The sequence below is a fragment of the Spea bombifrons genome, chromosome 8 (genome assembly GCF_027358695.1).
Source record: "Spea bombifrons isolate aSpeBom1 chromosome 8, aSpeBom1.2.pri, whole genome shotgun sequence".
NCBI classification, from domain to species: domain Eukaryota; kingdom Metazoa; phylum Chordata; class Amphibia; order Anura; family Pelobatidae; genus Spea; species Spea bombifrons.
In genome coordinates this window covers 14,819,017-14,833,287 of record NC_071094.1, presented here as the reverse complement: position 1 = coordinate 14,833,287, position 14,271 = coordinate 14,819,017, and the positions used below count along the sequence as shown (strand labels likewise).

Genomic DNA, 14,271 nt, shown 5'->3' with positions numbered 1-14,271 from the left:
CTATTTGCAAGGAATGTAAAATCCCTCTCCATAGGATGTTGAGTCCCAATGTCAAATAGATTGTATCTATCAATAAGTATCTTCCATTCCTTAAGATAAATCTTACCAGGACAGGTTAAAGCATCCTAACATAAATAGCCTGGAAGAAAGACCTGAGAGGGGGGGATATGATAGAAACATTTAAATACTTAAATGGAATCAACAAGATAGGAAGGAAGAGAGTTTATTTAAAAGGAGAAATACTACCACAACCAGAGGACATAGTCATAAGCTAGAGGGGCAAAGGTTTAAAGGTAACACCAGTCTGCCCAACCTCGGAGTACTTTCCTTGGTACCTGGCCTTATCCTATATCTAGCTTGGCCTTATGCCTATCCCATGCTTGCTTAAATGTCTTTACTGTATTAACATCTACCATCTCTGCTGGAAGGCAGATGTTAATACAGTAAAGACATTTAAGCAAGCATGGGATAGGCATAAGGCCAAGCTAGATATAGGATAAGGCCAGGTACCAAGGAAAGTACTCCGAGGTTGGGCAGACTGGATGACCTAATCTGCCATCACTTTCTATGGTTCTATGTCTACTGACTGTGACTTTAGCTTAGGGCGTCTTATTAGAGCTTGCATGGCTTGTTGCTCATGTTTGTGTATTTCACTGCATCTTGTCTAGTCTCTCACCTCCCTGGATGTCTAATTTAGCATCCACCCCTCCCTCCTCTGTCTTCAGACTGAGTAAGCACTTTCATTTTCTTTTCATCTGCTATTCTCAGCATGGGCAGCAGCTGGTCAGGCCAGGATGGGGGTTTGTGTGGATAGAGCTGCTCACTCGTTTCATGTACAGGGAGGGGGGTTTAAGGACACTTAGAGGAAAAAACCCTTCTCTCTACATGCAGTTCTACAATTGCCACCTTCTGCCACGTTAAATCCTAAACTTCCCCCAAACACTATCATATTATACATATCGGGCATACAACATAAGGTTTCCCTACCTCACCTACTTAGGGCACATACCGAACCCATAACAGGAGTTGAGAAGAACCTTCTAAAACCCCACAAATTATATCACAGTTAACACAACCTTTATTAATAAATCCTACTCTACTCCTACATTCACAGTTGGTTCATTTTTTTGGCCCTATCCCACTATATATTATTTATGTATACAATAAATATGTGCAGTGTGTGCAGCGACCACTCTTAGAGCGAACTCCACCGCTATAAAATCTGCTGTGGGCTCCAGCCCTGGATCTTTTGGAGACCTAGCAACACCCCTGTGCAACACCGTCTCTAGCTCTTTTTTGGGGATTGCTGCAGGGGAGGGTTTACTTCATTCTGGATCTAACCTCTCGGTTATCTTCCCAGGAATGCTGAGGACTGCTGGGCAGTCCATCTGCATGACCCGGCTTGCCACATCCGCTGCAACGCTTGGATTCTTCACAGCAGTGAGGTGGCCTTTTCTACACATCATAGGGAGCTGGGGTTGACTGTACAGGTTGTCTGAATTTGTCCATAGCCTCCACACCTTCTGCACAGGCAAAGCTTCCCTGGGTGATAACAGTATCCTCTGTTGCCACCAATTGGGAAACTCTGGGGAGAATGCACTATTCCACCATCCCCTTCCTCATGCTCTTTTAACTTTTATCTTATTTCCTCCAAGTCCCCACTAAATTAATTTGTTACTGTGATTCTGCAACTGCCTTCCTGTCTGCATCTATAACTTTGCATCACAGATACACTTCCTGTATAGCTCATTTAGAGTTTAACCTAACAAGCTTAACCACCCAAAATATTTTGAAATCGTTTAAGCAAACACAAGTAGAGTTTCAAATACACCTCTCCATGCAAATGAGACTTTGTTCCACACAGCAGGGCAAGTCTTTTGTTACAGAAAGTTATATGATTGTTCCTGTGAAAGCATTAACTCACATGCTAGCTTCCCAATGAAGCATTAGGGACCAGCCCTAACACCCCCCCACTGCATGACCAGGTATGTGGTGACCAGGTGTGAATCAATGCTGGTGTTCCACCTGTCACTTACAAGTGATCTGATAAGGATAACAGATTTATTAAATAAAAAATTATACAATATTCATTTTATTTTTAATTTTTTTTTTAACTTAAGATGTCATCTCATCAATGACTAGTGACTTTTTAGGTCACTAATCATTAATCAGTCCCATTGATCAAAATCCCATTGATCTAATGTGATCATCATCACTCTAACCACACAACATTACACCGCTGAATATAATCACTAAACTGATTTCTTTGGTAATTGGGTTTGCAGGTTAACTTGGCTACATCCAATTCTTTGAATTTAATTTAATGGAATATACAGTACCGTGCCAAATTTCTAGACAGGTATGAAAAAATGTTGTAAAGAAACTTTCTAAAATATGCATGTTAATATTTTTTGTATCATTTAACAAAACGCAAGTGATGAATAGAAGAAAAATCTATTCAATATTAGTAACTCAGCAGGTAGGCTGTTCCAAACATCTTGGAGAACTAACTACAGTTGTTCTGTTTTACACTGGAGAAATGGTTTTCATTCCTAGCCCTATATAAACCTCAGTAGCCCGCTATACCTTGCACTCCGCTGGTTGTACCTGTCGTAGCGTATCCTGTCCTAGTGCATAATCTGTTATTGATCCTGTGTATTTGACCCGGCTTGATCCTGACAATCTGTTTTCTGGGTTCCTGACCACGGCTCTAAGTTATTGAATACCCTGAACTCTGACTTCATGACATTGGCTTTGATAAATTGATTATCCTGGTCTCTGGCTATGGGTCATCTTGTATATCCTGCCTGTGCACTTTTAGAGACATCAGAAAGTCCCACGGTTGATTAAACCCAAAAAGCTCAACCCGAAGAGGAAACGGTTTGAAGGTGAAGAACTCCTCGGCTTTCTTTTGTGGAAACACAGTGTCCTATCCTGCACTAGCGTCTCCTCTGGTTCATTGAGCCTTGCTGATGCTCATTCTTGCCATGGTGCATGACTTTTGCTATTCAGCTGTTCCTTATACAGTTATATTCATCCTTAAAAGCTGTTTCTGTTTCAGTCAAAGATTATATTTCTACCTACATATTACATTAATGATCAGTAGCACCTGTTTGGCATAATTGTTTAATCACACACCTGCCTACAAAATCCCTGACAATTGTACTTAGAATTAATTGATGCTGTTTTTACGGCAAATAGTGGTCACACTAAATATTGTTTTGATTTACATTTTTCTTTAAATTATAAAAATAAATGTCTATTTGTGAAAGCATTCTTACTTTACATAATTACTTTATACTATCCTAAAACTTTTGCACAGTTCTGTATAGTTTGTGTTTTTTATTGTGTTTTGGGGTAGTTTTACCTCAATGACTTGTGCGTGCCTGATTCAGCTGTATGTAGATGAATATAAGTTAAAACCACAATCATGTGCATGCATGATTTTGATGGTCTCTCATAGATGGGATATTTTTTTCACACCATGTAGGTGGAAACTTACAAATATCACATTCTTGTAAACCATACAGAACATAATAATGAATTGCGAAAAAAAGAACGCAAAGGCTATGAGCCCACTGTGCAATACAGAGTTGACAGGGAATGCCAACCGAGAGTACAGTTACAGGATTGAGTTTCAAAGCGGCAAACCTGTCACGTTGTCTTTAGACATTTCTAATAGAAAATAACAGAGTTAACAAAATCGAAACAAAAATGAACCGTGCCCCGTGGGGAATAGCATCGACTGTGTAGGAGTGAAATGGGTAGTTGCTGTTGAAACAAAACGGGGGACAGCAAGACCAACAAATGAAGACCCTTCATTTAAGGAAAAAAAGAAAACAAGACTTGACTCGGCTTCTACAATTGCTGAATTTGGAAAAATAAACTTTTCCAGTGGACCAAATCAAATCATTCCTATGTCCCGACCCCCTGGCAGACTGTGTAAGAGCTTCCATATGATAAATAAACTCTAATCGGTTAACCCAAGCCTCGATTGATGGGGGGCTAACAGATTTCCAGTATCTTGGTATGACTGTTATCTGTTATCGCTGCATTCAATAAACGGATCTCTTATAGGTTTTATAAGGGGTGTCTGTATGATGCAGGAGATTTTTTTTCTTTCTTGTTTGTTCCAGGTAGCCTAGTATGCATCATTCATCCTCAAATGTGAAAAAAAACCCTGTGTTCTTGCATTTATGTTTCTTGACAGTCATCTAGGATTAGCCACTACTCGGATAATTTCTATCACTTTGTCACAAAATGGTCTAATAATCGGGCAAGACCACCAAATGTGAACTAGAGACCCCGGGCTCTAACAAGTGGGGGAAACCTGGGATAAAAACCTATTAAGAGGAACCTTATACCATCTAGAAATCAACTTGAAGGCCTTCTCCTGCCTTCTGCTAGAGATGGTACCTTTGTAAGTGATGAGAAGAATTTGTAATGAAGAGTCTAATGTAATCTCCAGATCCCTCTCCCAGAAAGTTTGGTGTTCTAACAAGATCGCATATAATTTTGAAAGTAAAGGAGGGGGTTCCACTGCAATACATAACTGCTCAAAATGGGTTAAAGACCTCTTAGCCCCTTCCATTATAATGAGGGATCGAACTAAATGTTTTATTTGATGAAAAAGAAATTGACGTTGGAAGGAGGAACGATTAGAACCCAACAGTTCACGCAGGAGTTTAAGCCAGGTCTCACAAGTCATGTGGAAGAGGCGAAAGATATTTACACTTGGGGGGTTAAGGCCGACATACGCCCCAGTGAATGACCCGGGGCAAAATCAGGGTGCATGGTCAGAGGGAACATGGGGATCGGTAGGCTGTAGACTAATCCTTTTTCAAGGCTCTTTTTAAGGACCTTCAGGGTCTCTTCAATCAGGAGCCATTGCTTCTCTGGACGGATAGTTCATGTCACGAACTGGGTAAACAGGTCGGGTAGGAGCCCAGACACAGGAGATACAAGGGGTTCTGTCTGTGCCCCACAATGCATAATGACTAGAGGGATGTTACAGATGCAAAGAAACAAACCACAGGCATAATACGTTTGTAATGGGGTCACCAAGAGAGCTGTAGTAACTCCCAGAGATCACCCAGCATCCTCCTGTTGTCCCCAAAATCACTTCCAGCACCAGCCAGCATGCACACCTTGGAACCCTGCTATGTGTACCCAATAAGTAGACACAACTACCTTGAATTGAGTACAGCAGGAATGAACAGTTTATTCTTGTAAAACATAGACTCATATATCCACAGAACTTCATTAACATAAATTAACATTGATAAACAGGTACATGTAGACAACCCAACCTTTTATCCCCTTTAGCTACTGAATCTCCCCCTGGCAGCAATCCTGTTAATGGGATTAGTTTACACAATGGAGTTCCTGCCTGTTTGGCAGCCAGGCTGGAGCCATCTTTGAGTACCTTGGGGCCCTGTATGACAGGTCATTCTGTCAAAACGTTGATATGATCTGTATTGCAGATGTTGGCATGAAAACGAAAGTACAGGTCGTAAGCCCACTGGCAGGGCACTCTGCTTGGGAGTCCACTGGCAGGGCACTCGGCTTGGGAGTCCACCGGCAGTGCACTCGGCTTTGGAGTCCACCGACAGTGCACTCGGCTTGGCACTCGGCTTGGGAGCCTAGATACAATTCAGGATAAAGTACACAGAAAGCCAACAACAAGTCAGGATCAGGTACAGGGATTTTTCTTAGCTATATGCTTCAGTACAATAAATAAATACTTTAAAACAGGTTAAAGGACACACTGGAACATTTAAAATGATAAAATGAATTAAAACATTTTACATAAGATTAGAATAAATACATAAAACCAGTTTTTGTGACGTTCATGCAAGTAAAATGTTCCACATATTAAGGCACCAAAGTATCTTCATGCCTTACAATCCTTTAAAAAAATGTGTGTACATACCACTTAAAGCCATCTTAAGACAAAGGGAAGGGTCTATATATTCTTTATGAAACAGTAAAATAATCCTGGTCTTCCAAATTGCTTCTTTTATACAATTTATCATAATCCATAAACACGCGACTGGTCAGCTGTGGGACAGGTAAAATTCCATATAAAACAACTGTATATTTTAAAAACCGGAGGCCACAAATCCAAATTTTTTTTCCCATATGTCCTGTGCATAAAAGAAGTTCCAAAATATATAACACTGTCTCATCTTAGGTACACTGATCTCTGGGGCACTTAGTGGTGGCATCAAAACCTCTCCTGTGCTGAAATTGCCTAGTAGGCAAACATTCATGCACTACCTGCCATGCAAGATCTCGCTCAGAGCTGGCAAGAAAGTGGCGATATACACTCTATGAGAGAGTATTGTGCGAAACAAAAGATAAATAAAGTACAGCGCTCCATTTATAATAAATCTATATAAGTAATGCTATGCAATTTTGTATTGTATAACAATTGAATATGCCCGTTCTTACAAAGTAACACCCATTGTGTATAAAGAGAAAAACAACAAAACAAAACAAAAATGCTATACTTAGATTCAAATCACAGATCACATATGATATCTTCTATGAGACCCTCAGCAGGTTTACATGACAAATAAGAGTATTGCTCAGTTTCCTTTGATAATATAGCAGCAGTCAACATCTTTGGATTTGCTAAAATATCTGGGCTAAAATATTGGAGGTGATACAATTGTATTGTTTCCTCTAAAAAGACATACTGCTTTGGCGGATTTAAAAGCACAGGAGAGTTAAGAGACAGCGAGTAAAAGTTATATTTCCTAAAAATATGACCAGCCGCGTAGTGTAAAAAAATAAGCAAAAGTACATTCTTTGTAAAAGTTTTTAAAACACGTAGTAAAAAACATTATATATAAAATACACTTCACATCAAGCATCCCCTTACCACCATTCACGTTTTGTTTGCACACTTTCTCTCTTTTAAGTTTCTCACTTCTGGAGTTCCAGAAAAACATAAAACAAACACATCAGTTTCTTTGCATACAAGTCAGAAGGGGGAAATACCACTCCCAAATACATAATTATTGGTAAGAGTATTACCTTGATGATTAAAATTCTCCCTTCCATTGTCAGCTTTCGGGTTTGTCATAATTCTGTTTTGCGTTTTAATTTTTCCAAAACAATATCCCATGATCTTTTGCCGTTATTTGCGTAATCAAAAACCACTCCCAGAATTTTAATACTGTCACTTTGAGTCTGGACAGTAGGTGTCTGACTTCCATCCCAATCGCCAATAGTGAAGCAGTCACATTTGTGATGTGATTTATCTTAAAACCAGAGGCACATGTAAAATACTCAGTTGTTCGAATAGCTCTTTTCAAGGACTCTGGGGTTGTGCAATATACACTAACATCATCCATGTAGCCCAGAGCCTTCACCTGTACCCCTGCCCCCCCCCGGGATGGGAACGCCCTAGATAAACTTTTCCTTTTGTAGATGGGCTAAAAGGGGTTCAATGGCACAGACAAAAATAAGTGGTGAAAGTGGACATGCCTGCTTCACCCCGGATTTAAGAGAGACTTTCTGAGTTAAAAAGCCATCTTATATAAAACAATAATACGCTGAATAAAATCATCTGGGAATGCAATTTTCTTTAAAACCATAAAGAGATATTCATGGGATACACGATCAACAGTTTTTTAAAATCAAGAGATAAAATGGCCAGTTTTTGTTTACGGTCTTTCTGATACCAGATCAGATCACGTATTACATTTAGGTATTCCCAGATAGCACGTCCTGGGTGAATAACCTTATCTATGACAGCTTTTGTTCTATTAGCTGGGCGTTAAAAGTTTCTATAAAAATATTCCCAAAATATGTTCCCAAAAACATATATAAAATTCAATAGGGATTCCATCTGCCCCTGGGGGACTTAACAGAAGAAAAGCTTTTAATTGCATCATGCAATTCGGTTACCGACAGCTTTCTGCTTAAACCCGCTTGATCATCAGATTTTAAAACATTAGTTATGGCCCCCAGGGTATCAGTTAAAAAGGAACGATCTATGACTCATTAAAAAGGTTTTGGTAAAACTCTTGTGACACGTTTAAAAGGCCCGCAATGGAAGACTGGCCTTCCATTTCTAAAATTAGGTTTTGAGATCTTTGTTTAAAATAAGAAGCGAGAGTACTTCCCCTTCCTCCAAGTGCTTTACCCGGGCATTAAAAATAATTTGTTTACCTTTAAAACCTAAAACCTTTAAATTTAAAAATTAAAAATCGGTTCGTCGGTATTGCTTACACCAGCCTCTTTCAATTTAAAAAGAGTTTGCAAATCTTTAAAAACTTGTTTGCTCTCTTTTTTCCTCCTCTTGCCAGCAACAATAAAAAAAGTTCTTAATCTTGGACTTGATGGTTTCCCACCAATCCAAAAAATTCTAACTTGGCCCATTTGAGACCTTAAAATTATTACGGGTTTGTTAGTTTCCACAGACCATTCCTAGTTTTGGATTCATATGGAATTAAAAAAACTAGTTTTTAAAAGCTTATGGTCTGAGAATACCGTATTTGCTCGATTATAAGACGACCCCCCAAAATCTTAATATTAATTTAGGAAAAAAAGAAAAAGCCTGAATATAAGACGACCAGTAAATGTTTTTTTTTAAATAAAAGCTATGATTGAGAAAAATATTTTATTTTTATTTCCTTTTATTTTCCAACCTGCCCCCTCCCAGTTATGCACATCTGCCCCCAGGCTTGCCACTCTACCCCAGAAATGCCTTATATCCCCTATATGCCACTGTGCCCCATGCTATGCCTTTTAACCCTCTATATGCCACTGTGCCCCATGATATGCCTTTTAACCCTCTATATGCCACTGTGCCCCATGATATGCCTTTTAACCCTCTATATGCCACTGTGCCCCATGATATGCCTTTTAACCCTCTATATGCCACTGTGCCCCATGATATGCCCTTTGACCCCCTATGTGCCACTCTGCCTCCAGAAATGCCTTATACCCCTATATGCCACTCTGGCATTTAGGGGGTTAAAAGGAATATTATGGGGCAGAGTGGCATATAGGGAGGTATAAGGCATTTCAGGAGACAGATGGCGTATAGAGGGTTAAAAGGCATTTCTGGAGGCAGAGTGGCATTAAGGGGGTTAAAAGGCATTTCATAGAGCACTCTGCCTACAGAAATGCCTTATGCTCCCCATTTAACACCCCCCCAACAAAAAAAAAATAAAAAAAAATACTGGTGCTTCTGACTCCCGGTGTGTTGTCCGGGCAGCAGGTAGACGTCTACACGAGTCGCGTAGGCAACTTCTGCTGCAGCCGGAAGGAGGTGCGGTCAGCAGTGGGGGTTGTCTGCGTCCATTGCACATACACCCCCCGACTGTCAGTGCGTGGAACTCTGATCTCTGCCAGCCAGGGAAGGTCTGCGTGATGAACGCAGACAACCCCCGCTGCTAACCGCACCTCCTTCCGGCTGCAGCGGAAGTTGCTGCGTAGGGGCCTAGGGTCGGCTATGCAGGTCGCCTGAGTGTGCCCATAGCCTCCGCATCTCCTGCACATGAATGGCATCCCAGGGTAGAAACATTATCCCCTGTTGCTACCGATGGAGAAACTCTGGGGGGATGCACTATTCCACTGACGCCTTCCTTGTGTTCTTTTAACTGCACAAGGAACCTCCTCTTACCATTCCAAATCCCCATCTCATTCTGTACCTTCTGTGGGTTAGATACTTTGGTACAATAGCAAAATAGCCAGGCTGTGATAGCTTCATCAGACACATATGGATTGTACATGTGAACAGTAAGAGGGATTTCCTCACCACCATACAGCAACGTGAAGAGTCCAATCAAGGGTCATCTTTCTTTCCTCTGAGGCTCTTGTAGATATTATGACAGGCACCAAAGTTCAGTAGATTTACTACATATGTACCTTTCACTTGGTCTTGCAGGCAGTAGATGTCTGTAAGATCCAGCCCAAGTGTTTTAATTAGCACCTCCTCTATGACATACCTTGTTCCTTTTTCCTCCTTCTCTCTCTCAGGAACTTCAATCTTTATTGAATTTCTTAGTCTTCCGTCCTTAACAGACACAAAGTTGCAGGCATTTTCCGCTTCACCAAAGCAATAAATTACTCCGGCTTAAGGTAAGGCAGCCTGCTGCCTTAAATGACTGTTTACACAATCAGGGCCCAAAGGCACAGTAAAGCAATAGGTTGCTGACACTGTAATGCAAAGGCAGGGACACAGCCAGGGCTGGGCAGGTTTATATAGGCAGGCTCAATCCAGGAAACAAGGTTCAGCTGCTTGCAATAATGAGGTCTGGGTGCTCTAGGGTGAGAAGGGTGGCCACTAGTGGTTGCAAAGCAACATGAGCATAACAAAGTTTTGAATACTCCAGGCTAAGGGTGGAACCTGACAGACCATTCTATAACTCTGCGCAGGTGTGCTGCTCTCAAGTACATCTCTATGTTAGGGAGACCCATACCCCCCCTGGAGCTTTGTTCTTGTCAAATAAGAGAACGATAACCTAGGGCATCTGCCCCTCCAAAAATATTGAACCTGAGCCTTATGACACTGGCGAAAAAAGCCTTCGACAGGAAGATAGGCAAGGTCTCCCAAACCACGAGACGTGTGGATATGCCCAGCGATGCAAGTCAGCCAACAAAGTGTTTAACAAAGGATCAAAATTCACACTAAAAATACCAAATTCACACCAAAATAAATAGTAACGGGGACAAGGGGCATCCCTGCCTGGTACCGTTAGACAGGGTTATCTGACCGGATAAAATCCCATTCAGGGCGACATGTGCGGTCTGGGCAGTGTAAAGGGCCCTGATGCAGGACAAAAAGATCTCACCCAAGCCAACCCTCTGTAAAACCTTAAAAAGAAAGGGCCAAGCCACCCTGTCGAACGCTTTCTCAGTGCCCATTGAAGCCACTGTAACAGGAATCTTATGTTGTTGCGCATAAGCTATAATATTGATAACCTTAATGCTATTGTCTCTGGCTTCCCTGCTCGGGACAAACCCAACCTGGTCGGAGTGAATCGGGTCGGGGATGTATGGATGAAGGCAATTAGCCATTGTTTTGGCAAACAATTTCAAGTCCACATTAATTAGCGAGATGGGGCGGTAGCTACTACACAAATCAGGGTTTTTTCCCTGGCTTAGGGATGACCTCTATGTGAGCCTCCAAACAGCTTCCAATCCATAGGTTACTTTATTCAGATATAGCAAAACAAAAAAAGCAACAATACGGCCAAACAGGGCCTTTGTCAAGCTAACACTTCATTGCAAATCACACACTTAAGTAGTGAGTATAATTCTACATAAACCAATCAGGTTCAGTAAAAAGTCACGCCAAGTAAATTGCAAAAAATTAGTGATAATTACACATCTTATTTAAGGGTAAATCAAAATTTTATTGATTTTTCAAAGGTTTTGGGGTGGGATACAAAAAGGAAAAGAAGGGAGGGGGGGGACAAGGTACATGCAATAAAGTACAGTACAGGACATGGCAACATTCAATACAGTAGCGAGTCCGAGAGGACCCAGGAGGCAATAATAAGCCATGGGACCTTGTAAAAGTCCAGCGGAGGCAAAAGATACAGGCAATAATGAGGAACTCGCTGTGCGAAAAGGCGCACCCCAACAGGCGAAGGCGCACTCACAAAGAGCCTACGACGGAGTGCTTGGCGCAGGAAGCAAAGGCGACAACGCGCTCTGTGGGATGAGTAAGTGTGGAAAAGGAGGAAAGAGCACAGGAAAAGTTAAACAGTGAGGTCGCCAATACAAGGTGTATCAAACCCCGGACGAGGCACAGGCCGGGTAGGGCAAGCACGCGGCCGACGCCAGCCAGGGCGGCTCAAGGAAGAACCCACACGATGCATAAGGGCTTAAGAGCCGCACGCAGCAGCAAGCCTAAAATGCAGGGAAGAAACGATAAGTACCTTAGGTGGGATGGGGGGGGGCAAAAAGGGAGGAAGGGAAAGGGGCCGGGGAGGAAGGGAGGAGGAAGAACAAAGGGATGGGGCAACAGGGGGGACCAGGGGAGAACAAGAGGGAAAAGAGAAAAATGAAAAAAAAAAAAATACACATCTTATTTAAAAACAATCAATCCTCAAGTGATTTAAAAACATCAAATAATTTAAATGTTTACATCTACATTATCAAGTATATTACAAAAAATCAGGCATATTAATGGCACATACTAATCAAATCGTAAATACCTTGTGTCTCCATAACTTAATCTCTGCCTGTAGCCCTCCTGCCGATGTCTTCCCAGGTGGTCTCCCATCCCGGTACTAACCAGGCCCAACCCTGCTTAGCATCCGAGATCGGACAAGATCGGGCGCATTCAAGGTGATATGGCCTCAAAACATATTTTATCAAATCTCCCAAAAAGGGGAAGGAGGTGTATCGGCAGAACGATCATCAGGACGACCAAGTACACATAATGTAAGAACAATCAATTAATAACAGTAAAGAGTCACAGCAATAAAAATAAAAAAGGGGGAGAAAAGGAAATGCTACGAGCATATATGCAATTAAAGTATTAAACATATTTCATACTGCCCTATACCCAAAGTAGTCCATATTCTGGTGCAAATTTAGGTGTCTTAAGAATATTAAGCATATAAATTTAAAAAGTGCAGTTTGTCAAATAATCTAATTTATCAATAAAGGAATATAATATTTTCTAAAAAATATTTAAAAAATGATATTAAACCACATATATATTAATTAAAGTGCAATAATAGTGTAAAATAGACAAATGTAAACAAAATAAAGTGCAACACAAGAATAAAATAACAATGTTGTTAATATCACCGTTATTACTAAAAGTGCACTAATACATATACCTCTTAATATCCCTATATTATATTACACATTTAAAGTGACAGTGTATTAAAGTGAACCAAAGATAAAAGTGTGTGAAGTTCTAAAAGTGAACCAGCACCAATTTCCATCAAGGGATCTGTGAAAAACATAAAAAGGTTAATTACTATTAAAAAAAACAAAATTAATGAAAATTACTAAAAAATATTACAAATGTTATCACTATTCAAATGAGAGATACCACATCATAAGAGCTAGAAAAAGTATTCTTAGCCTGTGGCTTTCTGAAGACATCAGTTTCAAAACCAGTGTCTGACTTTGAAATTAAGATGTCCAAAAAGGCCAACTTATAATTATCTGCCACCATTGTAAATTTGATCAAAGTAGAGACAGAATTCAAAAAACAAAAGAAACTGTCGAGACTCCAATGTGCCACTCCACAACACCAGCACATCATCAATATAGCGATACCATTTGATTACATGCTTTTTAAACAAATCACTAGGATAGATGAATCTTTCTTCAGTCGCCTCCTAAAAAGAGGTTATCCATCCTCTTTACTGGACAAACAGTTGTCAGTTGTCCAAGCAAAAAATAGAGCAGAACTTTTTGTCACCACGGAAAGGCATACAAATGATCGCAGAATTAAGTTTGTATACCAGTATGGTGTTTTTTTCTAACAGCAAATAGTGGAGCGCATATACATGGGGGAACAAACAAAATACTAATGGTGTAATACGTAAAATGAACACAATATTAATGAGGTGTAAGATCCACTCACAAATGGGCTGGATGTATGAAGCTCATCAAATGGACTCTAAAAACACTTGATGTACAGTAAGTCTTGAAAGCTTTTTGATGGTCTCTTTTGTGCATAGCAAGCCCTGCTGCTTCCAAACAAACTCTCCAAATTTAAGAAGGGGAGATCGACATAAAACTCCTTTATTCCAAAAGCATTTTGGAGACTCTCAGTCTAAAAGTGTTAAATTCTAATTATGATGTGGCATCTCTCATTTGAATAGTGATAATATTTTTAGTGAATTTTTTTGTTTTTTTTTGATAGCAATTAACTTAACCTTTTTATGTTTTTCACAGATCCCTTGATGGAAATTGGTGCTGGTTCACTTTTAGAACTTCACACACTTTTGTCTTTGAGCAATAATATGCATGCTTTCTGCCTTTTTATTTAGTATTAAGATTTTTTTATACACTTTTATTGAATTCATTTTTTCATTCTTAATTTTTTGTACACTTGCCAAATTTGGTCACTTTAATACACTGTCACTTTAAAATGTGTAATATAGTACACACTATCACTTTATATGTATGATATAATATAATATAGGAATATTAAGAGGTATATGTATTGTATAGAATGTATAGTGCACTTTTTTCACTTTTTAAATTTATATGCTTAATATTCTTAAGACACCTAAATTTGAACTTTGTCCAGAATATGGACTAATTTGGGTATAGGGC

General features: G+C 40.0%; 1 protein-coding gene and 1 pseudogene across 1 annotated transcript in view; one reads left to right on the top strand and one right to left on the bottom strand.

The window, feature by feature from the left end:
• The window catches only part of BRINP1 (BMP/retinoic acid inducible neural specific 1), a 287,987-nt gene that overhangs the window by 91,646 nt on the left and 182,070 nt on the right, over positions 1-14,271 (top strand). The gene's annotated exons all lie outside the window — the stretch shown is intronic.
• LOC128504143 (uncharacterized) lies at positions 12,207-12,332 on the bottom strand (annotated as a pseudogene).